At 47.4% G+C, this 22386-nt stretch overlaps 1 protein-coding gene across 5 annotated transcripts in view; it reads right to left on the reverse strand.

Annotated features, from left to right (window-relative positions):
* Positions 1-22386, reverse strand: part of LOC121672947 (epsin-2-like) — a 54539-nt gene that overhangs the window by 31357 nt on the left and 796 nt on the right. For 2 of the 5 annotated variants that reach the window (XM_042045895.1, XM_042045891.1), the window contains exon 1: positions 10616-10734. The exons of 1 other annotated variant lie outside the window; for it this stretch is intronic. The gene's annotated coding sequence lies outside the window, so the exon portion shown is untranslated. Of the gene's footprint in view, positions 1-10615; positions 10735-22386 lie in introns of those variants that run through there. 2 more of the 5 variants (XM_042045893.1, XM_042045894.1) reach the window with 1 other exon arrangement.

Here is a 22386-nt window from a genome sequence, read left to right on the forward strand (position 1 = left end):
CACCACCACCCTGACAGGAGCAATTCCAGAGGAGAGGTCCCAGCTGTGCCACCAGCAGCCTGGATTTACACTGGATTCTGGTTACCAGGAAATAGAACTCAGGAATATTGAATAATATAAAAATAAGTCACTTTGGTCAACTTCTGTGCTGCCCCAGTTCCTGATTCTGAGCTATATTTTTAAGTTCAGCTTTGATGGAAGTGAATCACTAAAATATTTTTTTAAAAAATCAGCACATTTGACATAAGGATTTTGCCTCATTTTGCTGCTTGTAACTTTCCAATTCCTTCAGGCACAAAGAAGAGTCATCCTTGTTCACCAATGCTTAGGTTTGTTATTATTTTATTATTATTTTGTTGATTTTTGTGGAATTAGGGGGAAAAAAAAATCTGGTTTGAAGACGCCAGTGAATCCCACATTCTCCTATGCAGATATACAGAAATTTTCAGCTGTCAGCAGAACAATTCCTCAAGTTTTCTGAATCCATCCTCCAGCAGTAAAATTCTACCTACTCTTTTATCTATTCTGGATACTTAGACGGAAAATTATTTGAGTGGGAGGCAGCTTGTTCGTTTCAAAGAGGATGACAAAGACTTGTTACTCAAAAGCATCTGTGCCTGTTTCATCATTAAAAGGTCATTTTCTTCCACTCAGCTCTTGCAGAGAACATGTTCTACCCCCTTAGCTTTGATACCCTGCAAGCAGCAACTCTGCTCCTGTCCTTGGGACTCCAGATATCTCCTAAGGAATCCACATGGAGAAGGCAATACCTACCTCTGTTTTCAAAGCAGCTGATTATGGCTTGGGATATATTAAACAAAAAGCAATAAATCCCTTGTGTAGCACTGCTCCTCCCTGTCCCTCCCAGAGCTGCCTGCTGTCTCTGCCTGGTGATTATTGTTTTGACTAGTGGTTTCATGCAAGTCATTAAAAACATTCTCTCGTCAGATTTAGAAGCAGAACACAAAAGTGGCTTAAAAACTCACCCACTCCATTTTCTCATTTTTTCAAGAGCTTTCCACCTAGTCCAAATGCACAGAAGAAATTCTAGCCCATTAACATCCATCAGAGAGCAGTAATGAATTCATCAATATTGCTCCAATCCGTGGGCACAGCATCGTGCTGAATCATTTAGTAACTACATCTGCAGCAGGAAGGGCTCACACAACCCTCCTCACACTGCCAGCAACCACCTCCCTGAAGAAGGAAAAATGAATGTATTGAGATCCCCCCCAGCTCTGTTATCCCTCTTGATGGGGTTGGCCGTGCCTCTCCACACCAGTATTCCCACAGCCATCAAATCCTGCCTGGAGTTGCTCCTCCTGGACATCTCCCTCCTTTGCCAAGCCACCTGCAGGCTTGCAAGGAGCTTTCAGTGCTCTTTCTTTCTACAAATGACACAAGGATTTGGGTTTTCCCTGCTTTTTAATCTATGTGGCAAATACTTTAAGCCTTAAATTGAGTTTTTAATTTGCAAAGAAAAAAAATAACAAAAACCCCTCAACACCAGGTTACTGCGATCGTTATTGCCACACACTGGACTGTGATTTTATTTTGGTGTCTATTTACAGAGCTATGGAGGGACAAACTTCTTCCTCCAGCAAGTTTTCCTAACAGTGAAAGTTCTATACATAAGAAAAGCTAAAAGCTACCAAAATCAGCCAGTCTTAAAAGAATAATTATCAAGTAACATGGAAGTTTAGCTAAAAAAAAAAAAAAAAAAAAAGACTTTACCTGTGGCTGGAGTACAACAGTATTAAATTACTATTCTCATAAAAAAGGAAAAGGAATTTATTCTTGAAAAAAAAAAAAATAGGCCTTAATGATATAAACAAAATTATCCTTAAATGTAGATTGGAAACTACTTTGCCAGCTTTGCCCAGGGATGTCAAGGCTGGTGGGCTCTGCAGTTTTCCATCTCTCTAAGTCCCTTCCTTGTGTTTACACTCTCAGTTGTAATGGTATCTCTAATTAACCCCAAGAATAAAGAGGGTTTTGTTAAGGTAGCCCTTCTAAAGCAACCAAAGTTACTTCAACTCTCAGTACGCTTGCTGCCTTAACACAGATGATGTCTCAGAGCACATACACTCACACATGTGTCTACATATCCTCAACTCCCACGGCTTAATTCAATTAATACTATTAAATCTTTAATGCTTGGCTTCAAAGGCTTTTTTTAAATTTTTAATAGCTCTCATAGGTTAGCACGAATGTTCTAAGTCTTTCTGCTATATTTTAAATAAACTCCTCTTTTCTTGCCACTTTGATGTTTGCCTTTCTGACAAACCTCTGCTCTGTGAAGCTGCTGCGACTTTGTTTTGTGTGCAACGATGACATTACAAGCTCCAAAAGATATGTTAATCACCGAGCTGGAATCTGGGATTTTTTTAATTCCTCTCACCTGCCCTCTGGGCTGGGAGTTGGCGCCAGAACAGCTTTCATCAAAACAATGAAACCCATAAGGAGAGAAGATGCAACTGGCGAGAGGGGGCTCTGATTTGCATCTGTTTAGCATGGAAGCGGCAGGCGGGGCTTAATTCTCTTTTACTCTGCTTTCCCATGAAGGAGAAAATGCCAAATTCACCATATTTTATTTAAATTGTTAAACCAGGAGTTTTGACAAAAGACTAGTCAAGCTGGATGGAAGAATGAGCCTTGTGGCATCTAAAGGCACATCCATTTCATACGTTTGATGGGCACTCAGTGTGTTTTTCATTCTCCCCTTCTCTCACTCCTTGTGAGACCCCTCCCCACCTTGCCCTGCCCCATTTCTAAATTTTGAATTTGTGAGACAAGAGACAAAGCTTTGACAGCAAATTTCAGGCCTTTCTATAAACTACAACAAGAAACAAAAAAGAAAAAAAAATACAGCACAGACTTTCCTCCTCCTTTAAACTTTATTTTTCTTCTGAGTAAGAAAAAGAAAACCCTTCTTAAAATAAAACTAAAAATCAGCATTTCCAGGGACAGGAAAAGGCACTATAGTATTATATACACTATCCAAGCTGACACAAAAAAGAAGAGATTAAAACCCTGGCTGTAAGCCAAGGCATCCAGACACAATTTTGCACAGAGCATACATAACAAAAGTGTTCCTGCATTCAGGATGTTGGAGCGTGTTTCCTGCACTCACACCTGGAAAGCCAACAGCACTAAAAACCACGGATCCCAGTCAGCCCCAGATCAACAGGTCCCTCACACCTCCAGAGGGAAGGATGTGCTCACACTTTGTTTGATCCAGACCATCTCCCACAGAACAGAACCCCCCTCATAAAGCAAATGAAAAACAGAATAATGAAGACAACCTACAAAACTCTCCTGCTGTTCTCCACTCCTCAGCATTTCAGCAGAGCTCCCACCACGCAGAGCACTCCCCAAAATTCCAAATCTCCAGCCATACTTTTATCCTGACTTTTAAAGCCGATGTAAATACTCTTGGAGGCATCCTATGGTCGTATTATTATGAAATTAAATATACACAGACACTATTGGTTGGCAGACAGACAACAAAATGGCAATTGCAGCACTCAGTGTGTTTAAAGCAGCAGGCCAGGCAAAAAGAGATTATTCACTAGGTAGTCAAACGTAAAAAAGAGCCAGACATGTCAGTCTGTCTCAGTGTCTCACAAAGGGGTCAGCGATTTGTAAATTTTAAACACAACACTTAAGCAGTTTTGCAGACTAAAAATCCTTTGATGATTTACCTCAGTGCTCCTCCGCAATAAACCAGTTTAAAAGTGATTTTGCTGGACTCAAGCTTTTATACCTCAGCTTCTCTACAAGAATTCTGAAAGCCAAGTCAAACCAATTATAAACATTCCTGTATTTTAACTTCCTTATTAAAGCTTCCCAAGAGAACCAGTAAACATATAAACATAAATATCTTTCAGAGGAGTCACCCATGTACCAATAAAATCTCCAGAAAGCAGCAGCTGCTTTGGTGAAAAAGTATGAAAAAACATGGGCTGCACAATCATAATCCAGTGCAAGGACAGTCATGCTGTTCTTCTGAGCAGCAGGTAGAAATTTCTGCCTTAAAAATATACATAAATGGTAGATTCTCAAAAAATTACAGTATTAAACATTGATTTCCGATCTGCATTTGCATACTCCTAAGGGAAGAAGCCGGTGTCACCTATGCTGTTTATCTAAAAACATTCCAACAGAGGCATTATCTTGACTTTCTGAGAAACTCTTCTAAATTGGTAGACAAAGTTTAACTTCATGAACTCTGCTCAACAACAGCAGCAAAATATAGTAACACTTCTCATAGGTAATAAGCATTCCATCCTTAAAAAAAAAAATCACTGCAAGCAGCAGAACACTGCAAGAAGCAATCAAACCCCTGCAATAAGGCAGGATGGGCTCAGAAGGCAAATATTTCATTAGATAACACAACAGAGGCGAGTTTATGCTTTCAAATGGTCATTAGAGAAAGAGGTTTTTATCAAATAATTAAATACATGGGCAGGGGCATTTTAAAGATGCACCAAACCTTCCCTGGATCTGAATATTGAGGGTAATGCTTAATCAGGAATCTCTAAGCAGACATTACCAGTCACATTCCAGCCATGTCACAAAATGGGAGGGTATTTCCCTGATTAATTAGTTAAGTGAATAATTAAAAGTATTCAAGTTCTGTTTTCAAGTAACAACTGAAGTGCTTTCCTTTACATACACCATGCGGCAGAGCACACTGTGCTTGACCATCCACCAGAGAACAGGCATGTTAAAACAGCTCTAAACAGAACTGCAGGATAAGGATTAATTAATTATCTTCAATTCTGGCTGATTTCATAGGTTAGAGCAAACATCTCTGCCTTACTGCTGTTGTCACAAGCCTCATCCCTGTTCAAACAGAGCTGAAAGTCAGTAGAAAAGCAGCTTCAGCAGCAATTGGGTCAACAGATTTGGCTGAAGAAATCCTCATCACTAAAAAGAAATAAATAAATAAAAATCAGAATGACAAAACTAAGGTGATGTTTGGGGTCTGTTCACCCAGTCAGCAACACACGAGGAACCTCCTGGGAATGGAATTCCTACCTACAGGAAAAGATGTCTGCAGGATTCTTTTGTGCTGCCATCTCAGGGGAGGACGTTACCTTTAAAAATACTTTGCTTTGTCTATCCCTGAGGAATATCAGAACTGTCTGTATCAGTTGTTTTAGTGGGGTTTGTCCCACAAAGGTTTTACTTGTGAACCGCACAACCCTCCCACCAGTGAGCAATTTACTCATGCGATTACTCCCAGTGGACTCAGAAGAACTGTGTGAGAAAGAAGGAACTTTGCCAACCCAAGGGTTGCACAATCGGGGGGGGGGGGGAAAGTAAAACCAAATCAGGGAGGGGATAAATTGCAACTGACAAAAACTACAATCAAGAAATAGCTGGTGACAGATTGTTATTTAAGTACAAGGAAGTGATTTAAACAGGAGCAGTTGTAATAAGATTAAACGATTCTCTATTAAGATTCTTAAAATGTCTTTGTTCTAGCAAAGCTCTGAAAAGACCATTGCCCTTGCAACGGTTCAGAAACTACTAAATTGATGTTAAGTCTAGAGATTAATATGATTTGGGAGAATAAAGAAAAAAATGTAAAAGAACATCCCAGACATCATTAGTACCCTGTCACCCGTGCTGGTATTTTTCCCTAGCCAGGCTACGATGTGTGTTGTAGCATTTATTGGTGGCAAAACTCAAACCCAACAAACAGAAGTAGAGAGCTTGCTCTGCCTGGGTTTCTGCTTTTAAATAATGAAAACTCCCAGGTTGATTTTAGAAGCCATCACATTATGTAAGTGCCATCTCCAGAAGAGCAGGGAAGTCTCTATGAGGTTATACTGGAGAGAGATTAAATCAGTGTCTGGCTGCAGAATTTCAGCCATGACCCCCAGACTCCACCATGTATTTTAAGAAGGCAGTTCTAAAAATTCAGCCCCCAAAATTGGCCGTAACTCCTGCAACACTGAAAAGCAAACAAGGGAGTCTTCAGATTTCTGCCTTGTAGGGTGGACATAAAACATCTCTAGCTAAAGTGTCTGGCACGGTTTGAAACTAACAAGCAGCTTTAAACTTTCAAAATAAAAATTATTCCTTAATTTATTCAAGTATTGTTCACTGAGTGCTGCATTCTGAGAAACAGATAAGCCTGAAAGAGCCCGGGTCTGCCCCAAGCCTGCAGAAGCAGCACAGAGGCCTCCTCCAGCCTGGGTCACCCTCCAAACTCTCCTGGACCTCATGACCATTTAGTATTTACTATATGGTGACACAACAAGGCTCAGGCACTGCAGACAACATGGCTAAAACAGCTCTGGGAGGAAAGGCAGGAACAGTGTGGAAGGAAACAGGAGCAGGAACACTGTGGAAGGAAACTGCAGAGGTCTCATGCACACATTTCAGCTCATTACTTGAGACAGCTCAGGGAGCTCCACTCCTGATGGCAGAAGGAAAACTATTCCTTGAAAACAATTTGTATGGATCAGGACAACAAAACAGAGTGTGACAGATTCCTTAAAACTTCCCCCAGCCACCTCCACCATAAAACACAGATAAGGGGAGCCTCCAAGGTAGAACTGCACCCAGGCCTGGGCTGGGACTGGTTTTACCCAGCCCCAGAGCAGAGCCAGCTGCACTCCCGCTGCCAGTGGGGACCTGTCTGTGCCTGAGTTCCTGTTTCCCCACCCGCACAGAGCTGGATTCTGCAAGCCAAGGCACAGGAGGCGTGAACAGCCCAGGCCTGACCTTGAACACAAGCTCGAGGCACCAGTTAGAGGCATTTATGTTAACAGCCCTGGGTGACAGGAAACGGATAGACACACTATTAACAATTAATGCAACACAGGGAATTGGCTCTGAGATCAATTTAAGTTCAATTTTTGCACCAATACCAGAAAAATGAGCTGAAAATTATCTATACAGAAGAAAAGCATCTCGTTAGCATAGTAACTTAAAGTTATATTTCCATATAAAAAGGCATAATAGTGAATTACAAACTGAATTCTGCAAATATCTCCAGTGTCAGTGCAACCAACAAATACAAAGTATTTGTATATACTGATTTTCTAATTACTATCATCATTTATACAAACTCCACTATTAGATATTTACATAGAACTCAACCTTGGTAACTTAAGCTACTCTCCTTAAACTCTGCTTACAACCAGTGGTTACCTACAGAAACCACCAAAGAACTTTCTGACCCATATCAATGGTTTGGAGCAGCATCATAAAATCAAGCAAATCCCAAATTTGGAAACCAGAGACAAAACTGTTATTTGTAAAACTATAAATAAAGAATACCAGTTTTCCTGTAGCTTTCTACCTGCTGCACCACTCACAGAGCAGCTCAACCCAACAGCCACTGAGTTCTAGATCCATCCTGAAGCCCACAGTCTCTGAATTCACTCTCACATTCATCCATTCTGAATTCTTTTTCCATCCAGAACAGGAAAGCAGTCCTGTAACAACCACCTAAACTGATTAACTCAGACTTTTTAGGGTCTGTTATTCAGCACAGCCCAGTCTGTACCAAACCTGGAGCACACCAAAGCTAATAGACCTACAATCAGCTGCGGCAGGTTTTATTCCAGAGGATGGCAATCCACGTTGTTCTCCTCCATGGAGTCTCCTGCCTTCTTAATGAGCAGACAGGCTACTGAAACACACAAAAACCTGCTGTTCTTTGAAGCACTTAAGCCAGCCGGATACTGGTACGTTTCAATATTTTCCCCGCACAGATCAGAGCGAGGCAAAGTGGGAAAAGAACATTACAGGCATTCCTACAAACCAGGCACATTTCATTTTCTATTAGCAAGATCCCAAGGGACACTTTAGCGCTCTGCAAATATGGCCCTGGAAGACTGGGAAGTTGCTTCCTGAGTACCAGTCATTAAAGAAAGATACTAGAGTAACTTACATTCTTCTACACCAAGCAAAAGCCAGAGTCATTTCCCCATCCTACGTACAAGACCTAAGAAAAGCAAGATCAGGAACATCATAACTACTCTTTAATGTATTTCCCCTAAACTGATTATCATTTAATGATTTCTCTCTCCCTCTAAAGGAAAAAAAAACCAGCCAAAGAAACAAAACACCGATATCTGTATCAAGAGAGACTATCAGCATTTTTATGAAGTAACAAATTAGGCCTTTGGCATTTCCCAGCAGTGATCCAAGATTTGAGGCTTCTTAAAAGCTCCAAGTTTTAAAGTAATCAAATGGCTGACAGCTGGAACAAAATTAGCATGATTAACCAGTTATATAAATAATGATGTGGTCAGTCCAAGCCAAATTCATTTCTGCTACCTGCATTATACTGGACATCAGATGTTTGTGAACTCTTCATTAAATGTGACTGCAGGAATAATGGAAGTGAAAACCAACATGACCATCACCAGCCAGGCTTCCTGACAGTCAGGGATGTCTCCTCTGCTCCTTCCACAACCATCAGGTAACTCACAGACAGGACTTTTTCCGCCCAAGTATTACTCACCACTGCTTAGCTTCTACCTAGGGAACAGGTCAACTACTTTTTCTCATGAGAAAAATCCATGGAGAGATGAAGAAAGACGGAGAGAGGCTATTTACAAGAGCTTGGAGGGACAGGACAAGGGGGAATGGCTTCCCACTGCAAGAGAGCAGCATTGGATGTTGGTATCGGGAAGGAATTCCTCCCTGTGAGAGTAGGGAGGCCCTGGCACAGGGTGCCCAGAGAAGCTGTGGCTGCCCCTGGATCCCTGGGAGTGTCCAAGGCCAGGTTGGACGGGGCTTCGAGCAAGCTGGAACAGTGGGAGGTGTCCATGCCCATGGCATGGGTGGGACTGGACAAGCTCCGAGGTCCCTTCCAACCCAACCCATTCTGGGATTCTAAGATCCTATGAGTGCTACATTTCATTTCTTAAAAGGTTGATAATAATTTTCATTCCTCAGCAGATGCAAAAGTCAAGCTGCTGTGTCAGAGAACTGTTGTAACACAAGAGTAATGTTGCAGAGTTACTTCTTGGAATCAAGGAAGTTACAATCAGCACCCCCAAGTCAAACTTCCTCAAATGTAACCCACAGTCAATTTGGCCTTATCAGACTTCGCCTTCAGGAATGCACACTCATGGGTCATTCGTGCTTGATAATTTTTGATAACATAGTTAAATATTTAATATGGGCAAGATTATCTCTGAAATTCTGTCGAGCTAGTTTACCATTACTTTGCGCTTATAAAGGAAAATTTATCAAAAGTTTTGATTCTTCCCAATAAACCTCTATATTTGAGTTGGTTCAAAAATAACACATCTGAAAATCAGCCAAGACAAACATACTGAGAAGTAATTCCTAAACAGGCTGCATTTTACTAAAGATACCATTACAATATATTTATATTTCTAATTTTAAAAAAATCATTCATCCCACATTTCACATCCCAACAATACAATTTCCTATGACCTTGTGTCTCACAAAACATAGCAACACACTGGAATTATGCAAGAGTTCTGTATTACCATAAAACATGTATTTCAGTGGAGAGAATAATAAAACTTAATCTCGTGGCCTGATTTGAATTTTGAACTCCTGAAGTCAGACTCCACAGCCCATAACATCTGCAACAGCTTCACAATCCTAACAAGTATTTTAGGCCTCCTGTTGAAAATAGATGAGCATGTAGATAATTCAGGGTATTTTCTTAATAGATAAGAACAAGAAAAATGTCCAATTGCTGTAAATTTTAAATCTCACTTGGCTTTTCAGATCAGCGTAAATACCATACTTGAGAAGAGGGAGGGGGAAGCATTACACACCCATAAAACTGAGACCAAACGCTACCAGTTTTAAAGCCTTAGAGCTTTAAATCTTAACATGAATATTTTAACATTTATATTAAAGCCTTACGGCTTTAAAATAGGGGACTTCCATTGTGGGCAGCCTGTGATAATTACTGTTTCAATATATTTCACAGCAATAATGCCTAATGTAATACAGCTCACTGGCTACCCAGCCCTAATCTGTAGCATCACAGGTACTGCAGGTAAAAAATTTTAAATACATATATATAACTATGTATCAATGTATAAATACAGAAGGAGAGAGAGTATCACAGAACCACAGAAAATCACAGAATTATTAGGGTTGAAAGGGACCTCTGGAGATCATCCAGTCCAAGCCCCCTATATAAAACAGACCCTTAAAAATTATTAAAAGCATTAATACACATCTCCCAAACAACGATATTACTGAAAATACGACAAAATAACCCCCGCCCCGCCACGATGGAGGTGAACAACGCCGGGGCGGGGGTCGGACAGGGCGGACCCGAGCCCCCCCCGCCCCGGCGCCGCCACCGGGAGCCCCCCGAGCCCGCAGGCCCCGCCATCCCCGGCAGCCCCGGGAGGCCCATCGGGAGCCAGGCCCAAACTTCGGGCCGCGGGGGTCCAGCCCGTCCCCGCCGCCGCCCGCCCAGCCACCCACCGGCGACAACAAAGGCCACCGCGGCCCCGCGCCCTCCCCGCGGGGACCCCCGGGGGCCCTTCCCGCGCCCACCCCGCGCCCCTCGGAGGGGAAAGGCGGGGGTGCGGGGGCTGCCCGTCCGTTCCCCCCCCGTCCCGCAGCCCGCGGGAGCCGCGCTGACCTGCGGGCGCGGGGCGGGCGCGGTGTCCCGGTGTCCCGGTGCCCGGCGGCCGCGGGCTGCGCTTGACACCCACACGCACCATCCAACATGGCGGCGGCGGCCGCGGGGAGGCGGCGGAGGAGGCGGAACCGGCGGCCGCGCGCGGCCCCGAGGCGCGGCCGCGCTGAGGGCGGGGGGGACGCGGCGCTGCCCGTCCCCTCCTTCCCTCCCTCTTCCCTTGCCTCCCTCCCTCTTCCCTTGCCTCCCTCCCTCCTGCCGCGGCTCCTCGCAGCCAGACCCGGCGCCAGTGAGGAGTGAGGCAGGATGGGTGGCCGGGCAGAGCCCTCGGAGAGGGTCCGAGGCTGCCTTCGTCGGAAGGAGAGCGCCTGGGGAGCCCCCTCAGTGTTCACAGCACCCAAGAAAAACTGGTGTCAGGGCTAGAGATCCCCCAAAACCCAGGGACAAATAATACAAAATAATGACTATCAGTAAAAAATAACCACATTTATAGAGCAGCGAACAGTTTAGAGAGGAGTTGTGGCCACCTCTGATGGAAGGAGAAGGCTTGGGGAACACCCTCCTCCTTCCACACTCACAGCTCCCAGGAGACACTGATTTCAGGGCAGGGTAGCCCCCCAAAAATCGAGGTCCAGTGTAGGCTGGCAGCCCCCAAAGCACAATCATAGAATGAATTAGGTTGAAAAAGACCTGAGGTCATCAAGTCCAACTTAGGACCAAACACCCCCTTGTCAACTAGACCATGGCACTGAGTGCCACATCCAGCCTTTCCCTGAACACCTCCGGGGACAGTGACTCCACCACATCCCTGGGCAGCCCATTCCAATATTTAATCACTCTTTCTATGAGAAAATCCCTCCCAATGTCCAACCTGAACCTCCCCAGCACAGCTCCCATTGCCTCACACAGCACAGATACTGCACTTCCCCCCCCCCCCCACTGAAGATGCCAATATAAAATAACCACATTCATGGATAAGGGGACACTTTACAGACACATTTGTGGATCAGGGTCACCACACAGGGTGATGAAGGGGAGCTCAGCAGGAACACAAGCACGAATGTGGCGGGAGGAGCTGGACAGTCTGGGTGGGTCGCAGCACACGTCCTTCCCCTTGGGATAATGACTAAACCTGTGTCTGGTATCGCAGGCTGGAGGAGGTTACTGGTTCCATTGTAGTCCTCCCTGGATATATTTGTTCCCATCGTAAAACTGTGAGACAATTCAAGGAAACGGGACATGGCTGCTCGGGAGGCGATCGGGATTGGTGCTGCCAGGGCAGAAGCTGGATAGCAGAGCTCTGCTTGGATCACTGCTGGCACAGGGAAGTGCTGCTGGTTATTTAAAACCCAAATTCCTGAGGAATCATGCCTTACAAAAGCATAGGAAAACAGAAATGTGGAGCAAAATCCAGTTTATGAGTCACTGCTTTTAAGTGAAAGGAAGGTCAGGCTGGGCTGAGCTGCAAACTTCATCAAATCTCAGAATGGTTTGAGAAGGGACCTTAAAAATCATCTCATTCCAAACCTTGCCATGAGCAGGGACACCTTCCACTATCCCAGGTTGCTCCAAGCCCCATCCAACCTGGCCTTGAAAACTTCCAGGGCTGAAGCATCCACCACTTACAGCCCAGCCCTTTCTCCCATGGAGCCACTATCAAATCTGCCACAGATTTGAGGCTTACATACAGAACTGCAGTGAAACACCGAGTGAGCTGCATTGAAAGCAACTTGTTTAGAAATGCTGCAAATTCCAATTTCTTGAACACCATCTGGGAGCCAGGAAGCTCTGAATCTTCTGCAGCGAGCTGTGATTCTGGCTTAGCTGTTAACCTTGAGCTAGGCAGGATTAAATTCTGGGTGAAAAAAATGAGGGATCAGCACACATCTGATGGTATCAGCAGGAGCTGAAAGAGTACTTCCCCCTTTTCTTCTCTGCAAGAAAACAGCAATGATGGAAACCCAATGTTTCTGTGCACATTCATTAATCCTAATGATAAGATGCTGACAGCTCTAAAGGAGGAGAAGAAAGCTCTTGGTTAAAATAAAATGGGAAGACCAGGATTGTTCCTGCTGCCTTCTCTCCTGCCTGTGGTCCTTCCAGATCTGGGCAGACAGCTCTCCAGAGCAGGAAGCAGCTTCCTCTCCTTTCCCAGCTCCATCCCAGGTGTCTGTCTACATCATTAAGTGTGCAAATCAGCAAACCCAGCAAAAACCTCCTGCAGCTGGCACACTTCCACCAAAAAAACTGGTTTATATCAACCAGATTGAGCCCCTTAGTGCGAGTAAAACAAATCAGCCAAGTAAAAGTACTTATTTTTTGATTATTATATCCTTGTTAATGCCTTAAATTGCAGTGTTCCTGCAACACTGGGCAGGTACCTGAGTGGTACAGCTGCACCAGCAGAGCTTTGCCCAAGCTGCACAGGGATGTTCCCTCCTGGTGGTCCCCTGAGCAGTCTCGTGGCAGTGGATTTCTGTCTCTTGTTTCATTTTAGCAACAGGAGCTCACTGCATTTGTCCTTGATTTAAAATCCAGGAGCTGGCGTAGAACACTTCCCTCTCCAGCCCTGCCCCATCCCTCTTTGGAGCAGGCTGTACCATGCCTTGGATATTGACCCGAGCCACTCTCTGATCCTTCCTAGCCCACGACATTTCAGCTGCGTTGGCAGAACCAGAGTTCAAGGCCATGATTTGCAGTCTGATTTGGGCACCACGAGCCGAGAGCTGAGGCACCACCCCGGTAACCAGCAGAGCGATCCACACAGCTCACAGACTCCCAGGATATCCTCGGGATATGGAAAGGACTCACAAAGAGCATCAAATCCAACTCGTGGTCCTGCACAGTACAACACCAAGGATCAGGAACACCTTCCACTACACCAGGCTGCCCAGAGCAGCTGTGGCTGCCCCATCCCTGCAAGTGTCCAAGGCCAGGCTGGATGGGGCTTGGAGCAACCTGGGATAGTGGGAGGTGTCTCTGCCCATGGCAGGTGTGGAACTGGAGGGTTTCTGAGATTCCTTCCAACTCAAACCATTCTGGGATTCTATGAATCCCACCCTATGCCTGAAAGTGTTGTCCAAACGCTTCTGGAGCTCTGGCAGTCTTGGTGCCGTGACCATTCCTTGGGGAGCTTGTTCAGTGCCCCAGCACCAGGTGAAAAACCTTTTCCTAGTATCCCAACCTAAACCTTCCTGGCACAGCTTCATGCCATGCCCTCAGGTCCCACCACTGGTCACCAGAGATGAGGTGGTGGCAGTGAATCCAGCAAGCAGGAGTAGAGGACTGTTGCAAGGCAAGGAACAGGAGGATAAGGAGTGGGATGTCTGGAATGCAAGAGGCTCTCCCAGAGAAGATGAAGAAGGCACATCCTCCCTCGGCTGCCCTCCCAGCTAACCTAGGGAAGAGCAGCTGCCAGGGAGCCCCAGGAGGGCCTGTTCCACAGCCATAATGGGAATATCACCCACGTGGGGCAGAGCACACCACTAATTAGCTAATGAGTTTGTTCCAAATGTCTGGCCAGGGTGCGAGGGACAACAGGAGAGCACTTGAAAAGCCCGGAACAATGACAAGTGCATTTGCCTCTTGTCGCTGACCCCAGCCCCGCATTAACAAATAGGTCACAAACAACGGTGCTTTGCAGTGATCTAATCCTCCAGCCATATGTTGTCGGCTGCCCGAAAAAACCCTGCACAGAGAACACCCCAAAGCTCTGCAAAAATCCCAAGGAAAACTCGATAAATATATCCCTGCCGTTTGAAATTTGATTTCCTCACTCCATTGTTTCTCATTTCCTGAGAGCTGGCTTGGTGGATCACATTTTCTGCCTCTGTCTCCAGTGCTTGTAAGCAAACAAGACTGAATCTCATTATCCTGATGCATGGCCCTGGCTGTGTGCAATCCGATCTCTAAATCACAGTCATTTTGCTCCATTACTGATTTTCCTTCCCACTCCTAACCTACAGGTCTTCAGAGAAATCAATGCAGAAATAGAGACGAGCATCATCGAATGAAGGTGTGTTTAATGTTCAGCACTTCAGGCTGGATTAAATAGCCAAGTGAGAAACTGCCTCATGTTTCAGGAGGTTGGGCACCCTCCACACCAGTGGCAGCTGGAGTTTCCCAGCCTTCCCGGGAAGCCACATGCTTCCACATGGGGTAAATGGGGACTTCAGTCCCTAAGAGCCCAATTTGGGAAATCTGCTAATTAAATAGTCTGGGCAAACACAATCATTATTGTCCTTAGAGCCAAAGCAGCGAGATGTTTCTCAACAAGCACAGACCCTCCCCGGAATTTTCTGAGCTGTCTGCATGTTGCTGACAGTTATAGAGAATATATTCAGATTATACAACTTGATGTTCACCCCGGGTTATTCTCTCCTGGATTCATGAATATTTCATGGAAATATGCAAAGTCTGAGTTACAGTCTTGTCTGCTTCAATTAGACACATGGATCCACAGGGTCTGCAGCCCTACCACACTTCCAGGGTTTGTCTACAAAGCGAGGAGAACCAAAATAAGAGTTTAGCTCCCCTCCCATCATATTTAGCCTGGGTTCTTCAAATATCTTTAAATAAGGGAGAAAAGCAGAAGGATGGGAATGAGGGAGAGTAGAGCCCAATGAGCCTGTGCCTGAGTTCAGCTGGAAGCAACCCAAGCTAATCAGAGCAGAGCCAGCAGGAGGAGGTTCGTTCCCTTCGTGATGCAGACAAACTTGTAGAACTGTTTCCAATGCAAATATTCGTTTTGACAAGTTCAAAATTAATACACCTCTAATATGGGTATTCAAAACAGACCTTTTCTGAACACGTTGGCAGATTCATGAAAAGAGAAGAGAGAATGCAAGCCCAGCACATTCTGGTTTTCTCAAAATGAATGCGCTCTGACAGTGCAAGAGGCAGTGACGTTTGAATGTACTTAGTTCTAGTAATTACCAAGTGTTGTGTTTCTTTAGAAGCTGGAGCTGTTCTCATCTGTGGGCACCTTCCCTCATTCCTTTCTCCTTACTGCTCCAGAGGTGCAGTTTCTCCCATGCCACAGCAAGAAGCCAAGGCTACTGTGCTGCTTACATTAAATCCCACTGAGGCCTCAGGGTGAAATTCCACAGGTTTTAATTGACCTAAGTCAGGGTGTTGTGGTTCCTGCCCTTCCTCCACCACCCCTTCCCATTCCCTCCTTGCCACCAGCACCAGCTTATACCACCCGTGGTGAAGATTAATCACTTTTTGGGGGGGAGTGCTGCTTCTCAACCAGTTCAGCTCCCTAAACTAGCTCACCAGAGGGTCAGATGAGCACCCACATCAGCAGAAAAGAGAGGACAGGGCCATACAAGGCCACACCAACTGCTGAGGAGGTATTTTTCTGGGTTTATAGGACACAAGGAGCACATTTGACCTAAAGAGCCTGGATCTGCTGCTTGTTTCCAGGCTGGGAGCACTCACCCACTAGGACCATCTGCACAGTTTGGAGTGGCAGACTCAGGCCCAGCAAAGCTGGGCTCATTTAGTGTTACCATCTGGCTCCCCAAAGCAAGTCACCAAGGCAGAGGCAGTAAGCTCCTGCTGAAGGACAGGCATTCCCTTTTGCTTGGTACAGTTTGTCCTATCCCTCTTGACTTCCTCCTTGTCACAACAAGAGGACTTCCTGCCAGGATGGAGCTGATGGACAACGTCACCCATCAAAATTCCTCCTCATCATTCCTGCAGCCACCCAAAGCATGTCACCGGGAGAGTCAGACCCTCCCTTTTGCCCCAGGCCCATCCTCTGAACTGATAGAGGCTCCATAATAACTTCCACAGGATGACCTGTGCAGTTGCACAAGGATCTCACGTGGCCAGGGATTATCCTCACTCCTCACAGCTGTTTCTTCTTGAGGGAAAACGCCCCGTGGGGTTCACTCTGAGGAATGTGTCAGGAGAGTTGTGCTCCTGGCTCTGCGGAATCCTTTGGGATTTGGGTCTCCTCTCTCCTGCTGGGACAGGGATTTTGGCTGGTCCTGGCTGGAAAGGGTGGTTAAAGACTTTGTACACTTGGAAAAGAGAGGGGGAAGTGATGTGTGCCTACAACCAAGCACCCAGCCTGTGGCCACTGCTGGCAGAGGGCATTGTCCAGCACAAGGAGTTTCACATTTAAGCACAAAAACCCAGAAAGCCCCACCTTCTCCACAGGAATCAGCTGCAGCAATTCATCCACCCCTTACCTGGGGTGACTCAGGGGTACCAACACTGAAATCAGCATTACCACACCACAATGGGGTGCTCACAGAGATTCAGGGCATCATCAGGACAGCAGGAGCTTCCTTCCTGTGTGCTCTGCTCCCACAGCATCCGGTGCCTGGCAGCACAGGCTGCCTGGAAAGCCACCTCAGCTCCAACCCTGGGAGCTCAGCTGCACAGCTTCCCGAAAAATTTAGCTCAAATTTCAGAGCGTTGCTCTCAGACACAAAGATGGGACCCCCCAAAGCAGAGCAAGTACTGGAAGCTGCAGGTATTTTGTGTCTTTCAAACAGAGAGGCTGGAACAGAGCTGCCACATCCCTGGGTTACAGCTGGATGCCCCTCACTGGTTAGCGCAGCTGAAAGGCTGGTAGCTTTCCCCCTAGACATGAAAACTGAGAGCTGTCTGTTTGGTTTGTGTTTGCACAGCATCCAGCCAGTCACTTAATTAGCTGGCCCAATTTCTGGGTTTCTGATTCCCACTTCTGCAAGTAACTTCCTCCATTCCCAGGCTCACAAATCCAGTTGAAACTTTCATATCTGCATGCACAGTTTTGACTCCAAACTTGTCTCTGCTGCCCCATCTCATCCTCAACAGGGCTTCCCAGGAACTTTCACTCTGTAAAAAACCCTAAACAACGGTGCAGAGCTGTAAATACACGGTCCCTGTGTGATAAACAAGCAGATTAAAAGAATTCACCAGCTGGGCTGGAAGAGATTCCTGACAAGGTATCAGGACTCCACAAAGCAAACAAACGGCACAGCACTGCAGGCAAGAATTCCTCCAGAACGTGTTCAGTCCTAACACTCTCCAGCCAAGCTGCTCCATGCATGAGCCCTGCTCTGAGCTCCTCAAAAAGCTGGTAGAAGGGAAACATCCCTCTTCACCAACAGCAAGTCTCAGGAGCCATTTGAGCACCTTAGCCAGTCAAGCAGGTTATAATTGGCTGTAATTAATACTCCTACAAGCTTCCACATTCTTACAGACTGAGATGGAGAAATACAGGATTGCTCCCTGACCCTGTGAACGTGAGAGGAAGTCAAAGGGGTCTGTTGCCTTCTGATTTTTAGAAATCAAACATTTCTGACAGGGGAAGGCGAGAGGCAAACACCAGCACTGCTGGGAACTGGCTGGGCACAGCCCCATCTCTTCTGGGGCACAAACCACAATAACCTCAATCAAAAATAACTGCAGAGTGAGTTGCTACAGACAGCAAGTTCCCTCTGTCCCTCAAGAAGCCTCTTTTAAGCTTTCACGTCACCCAAAGCATTTTGGGAGGGGCGTGGGGTGCAAACCACACACAACCACAACAGATTTTAGCAATACTGAAAGTGGCCTTTGGTGAGACAGAAGCTGAATAAGCTAATCCAGGAAGGTGGAAACTAAAGAAGCCCAAAATGCCTGATGTCATGAAAGCCCCATGTGTCACCAGTGGGCCGGAAGAAGGGTTTGTGGCACCTGCGCAGCTCAGCTGAGAAGTGCTCTGCACTCAGCAGGATCTCCAGCACTTGGGGAGGAAGGGCTGGGCTATGCAGGCGATTTCCTCCACAAAGCCACCAACTGACCCTTAAATGAAAACTGACAGGCACTTCCACACAAACACCCTGTGCCTTGCTCTTCATTACAGGCGCGTTCCAGAGCGTGTCTGCATCAGCTTTTCCAGCTTGCACTTGAGAGAGAAACGTGAGACTCCAGTGTTTTCCCTCCAGGCAGGGCAGGACCTCTTGTTTTGCTCTGAGATCAGAGCCTGGGGGAAGGCAGGGAACTGGAGATGCTGTCACTCAACGGGTGCCTCTTTCAAGATGCATCCTGCAGACACAGCTCCAGTTCGGGAGGTGCCCAGGCCCTGTGCTGCTGCATCCAAGGAGTACACAGTGTGGAATTCTGTCTGCTCACTCACTTTTTCTTCTTACCAGAGAATCATAGAATGGCTTGAGTAGGAAGGGACCTTAAAATCATCCAGCTCCAAACCCCCACCCATGGGCAGGGACACCTTCCACTATCCCAGGTTGCTCCAAGCCCCATCCAACCTGGCCTTGGACACTTCCAGGGATCCAGGGGCAGCTACAGCTTTTCTGGGCAACCTGATCTAGTGCCTCCCCACCCTCACAGGGAAGAATTTCTGCCTAATATCTAATCTAACCCTGCCCTCCTGCAGCTTAAGGCCATTCCCCCTTATCATATCACTACACATCCTTGTGAAAAGTCCCTCTCCAATAATATCCTCCCATTACCCTCAAACATTCTCTGTAAACACTGCCAGTGTTCAGATTTTGGACTGGACACCTGGTTTGAAGCAGGATGGATGCTCTTACCTTCCCACACATTGGCTCCCAGCTCCAGACCTTCACGTTTATCATCTTTGAGCGCAGAGGCCGAGGGCAGCACCCACGTGCTGTTTTCCTCAGCTCTCCTGGGTTTCTCCCAAAAGCTCCATCCCTGTAAAGCCCCTTTCTCCAGACTCTCCACAGACTGGCACGTTTTCCACCCTCAAGGCTAAAGCCTCTCCTGAGCCTTGCAGACACCTAGCACGTTCCCTAAGCCTTTGGCACCCAGGGGTGCTCAGGGAAGTTTAAACATATGCTAAAATTATTTACTGATCTGTCTCTGCCCCGGGGAGCCTAGAACAGCACAGCTGCAAACCACTGGAGACTGCATTCCTGATCCCAGCTGAGGGAGCAGCAAGCAGATATCAGGTTGGGATATAGAAGTTGTGCTAATCTGGTCTCCAGAGGGAGAAGACACAGGTCCCCACACTGGAGAGGGGCTGTAGCCCCTTCCCAAGCTGTTTTTGAGGGTCTCCCACAAGTGATTCCAGCCCTTTGTGCTCAGTCCAAACTGTTTCTGTTGCTCCAGAGGTTCCCTGAGCTCCTTCAGCCACCTCACCCTCCACACTGCCCCCTCCACTTGGAGCTGGAGCTTGCCCACAATCAAACTCTTGCCCTTATTGCTCATCTGAGCCCTTGCAAGGCATCCAGTGCCCTGTGGTGTCTCCAGCCCCCTGCTCCCAGGCAATGCCAGAGGCTGAATCATGGGGTATCCCAAGTTGAAACACACAAGGATCATTCAAGTCCAACTCCTGGCCCTGTGCAGACACCCCAACAATCCCACTGTCCCCCTAAGAGTGGTGTCCAAACGCTCCTGGACCTCTGGCAGCCTTGGGGCCGTGACCATTCCCTGGGGAGCCTGGGCAGTACCCAGCACCCTCTGGGGAAGAACCTTTTCCTGATATCCAACCTAAACCTCCCTGACATGAAATGGCATCGAAATCCCAGTTCCTGCAGCAGGGAGGACCAGCAGGGCCACTCCTCCAGCACAGCAGGGCACCATCTTGTAACATTAATATGACAAAAGGACATAACACACCAGTGTGTCCTGCTGCCACCCCATCTGCAGCTCCACACGCTGCTCAGCCTGTAGTGACCAAGACCATCAGCCCCCCAGCAAAGCCCAAAAACCAGCAAAACCCAAACCCAGTTCCTCTTTCAGCCTGAGAGAGGAAGAGAGGGGAGGAAGGAGGAAGGAAGATGACAAATCTGCATTTCAGATGCTGAAAGGAACACCATGTAGAAACAGATATTTAACGGGATTTGCCAAAATGCTTTGCTTGCTATTGCATCTCTGTGCATGTGCCAAACACACCTACGTGGGGAGGGTTTTTATTACCTGTGCTAATGTTAGTGCCTGACATCATGAGCCCTGTCAGAGCCACGCTGTTCCTGTGCCATCAGCTTCACAGGGAGGGGGCTCACGTCCCCATTTTCCTGGGGATCTCAAACTCTTCCATTGAAGCAAATGCTGCTTCCAGCTCTGCAGAAATATTTCGAGAGAAAGCAGTGCCTTGGCTTTCTATTTAAGATGCAGAATTGCCTCCTAGGAGTGCTGTATTTGCTAAGAGGGCAGAAAGCGAGAACACACGTCTTGGAGCAAACCCCTGGGCAGTGTTCCTTAACACGGGCCAGATCCTGCTCTCATTTACACACAGATATCTGGAGAGGCTTCCGTGAAATTACCCTGGATTACCACAGCTGATGTGTCAGAAAGCACAACCCAACACAGCCCTAGGGAGGAATCCATCAGTTTTATTGCAGCTTCCCGAAAAATCTGCACTGTTTTTCCTCTTGCCTTGCACAGGCAAAAATCACACTCAGGAAATTGCCCTGAGGGGGCTGTGCCACCAAAGCAGCAGCTTGGTTTCCCAAAGGGCAGCGGATGCAGCAGCTCCGTGTGGGTTGGGATAGGCAAAGCCACGTGTGTGGATTCTCCCATGCAACCTTGGAGGCTGTCCACTCATTTCAGCCCCAGCTGATGACAGGCTGGGCAGAGTTTTCACAGCTACTTAATTGCTAAACATTTCCCGCAGATACTCAGCTGAGGAGGGGAGAGAGGTCAGAGCAATGAGGGACAGCCCAACCCTGGATGAGACTTCAGAGAATCCACGCAGACCTGCCTCTAGAGGGGAAAAGTCAGCACTGGACGCTATGGCAACAAGAATTAATCAGAGTGACAGCAGGGCTGGGGACTCTGGGGGGACTCCCGAGTACATCCCCTGCTTCCCCGCAGGAAAGGGCAGTGCGGAGCATCCGGGGAATCCACAGCTGCACCTGCATCCGTCCGGCCAGACACAGAGGCCTTCAGTGCTCCATCTTCCCTCCGCTTCCTCCCCCTTGTCCTGCCTGTCTGTGCCCTGAATAGGCGGTTTCAGGAGGAGCACAGTGCCCAGATTCTCTGGGGTTTCGTGGCGCATCCGGCGCTCCACGCATTCTCCCGGTGGGCCCAGCTCCAGCAGCCCCTCCGCCTCCTGCGCTGCCTGGGATGTGGCCCCCCCGCACATCCTCAGCCTGAGCGAGTGGCCAGCGAGGGACCCTCCTCCTCTGGCCTCTGGCTGCCCCCATGGCTGTCACCATCTGCCCTGGCACTGCCCAAATTCCTGCCACACACGGCTCCTGTCCCACCAGCAGCTCAGCCAAACACACCACAGCCCAGCCCCAAGTCACTTCTGTACTGGCAGTCCCCCACAGCCCTGGGAAGTGTCACCTTGGCATGTCCATCCGACTAGCAGCCCTGTAGGGAGGGGACACCTCCCCAGACGTCCCCCCCAAAACCACAAGGTGGGTATGGAGCCAAAGGAGGAACCAGGGCCGCTCCTGAGGAAGGCATGACGTGAGCTGTGGCTTAATTGGTTATTAATAACTTCTTTGTTAACCAGCCAGCCCTGAGGAGGAACCGAAATTTGACTACCCCGGTGGAGAGCTCAGTCACCGGCAGCCAGCGATCATTCACAATTTCTCCCTACGTTTTTTTTCCTTCCCGGGAATCGCAGCCCCCCCCCCCGGGTGAGTCACGGCGGTGACAGCTCGGTGACAGCACGGTCCCCTCACCCACGCACGAGGCACAGGCTTCTGGGGTGGGTTTTTCTTTTTAATTCCTAGAAAAATAACAGATGCTCTCGTTGAGGGGGAGATTCTTGGAATCCATTCAGGCCCCGGGCTGTGTCTGGATGTGACCAAACTCCCGGTTCCCCTAAAACAAGCCCTGTGGGAGCCGCGGAGCTCCCC

This window comes from Corvus kubaryi, unplaced genomic scaffold (genome assembly GCF_017639235.1).
Source record: "Corvus kubaryi isolate FWS band 111438036 unplaced genomic scaffold, C.kubaryi_AGA036_p1.0 65056, whole genome shotgun sequence".
In the NCBI taxonomy this organism is placed as follows: domain Eukaryota; kingdom Metazoa; phylum Chordata; class Aves; order Passeriformes; family Corvidae; genus Corvus; species Corvus kubaryi.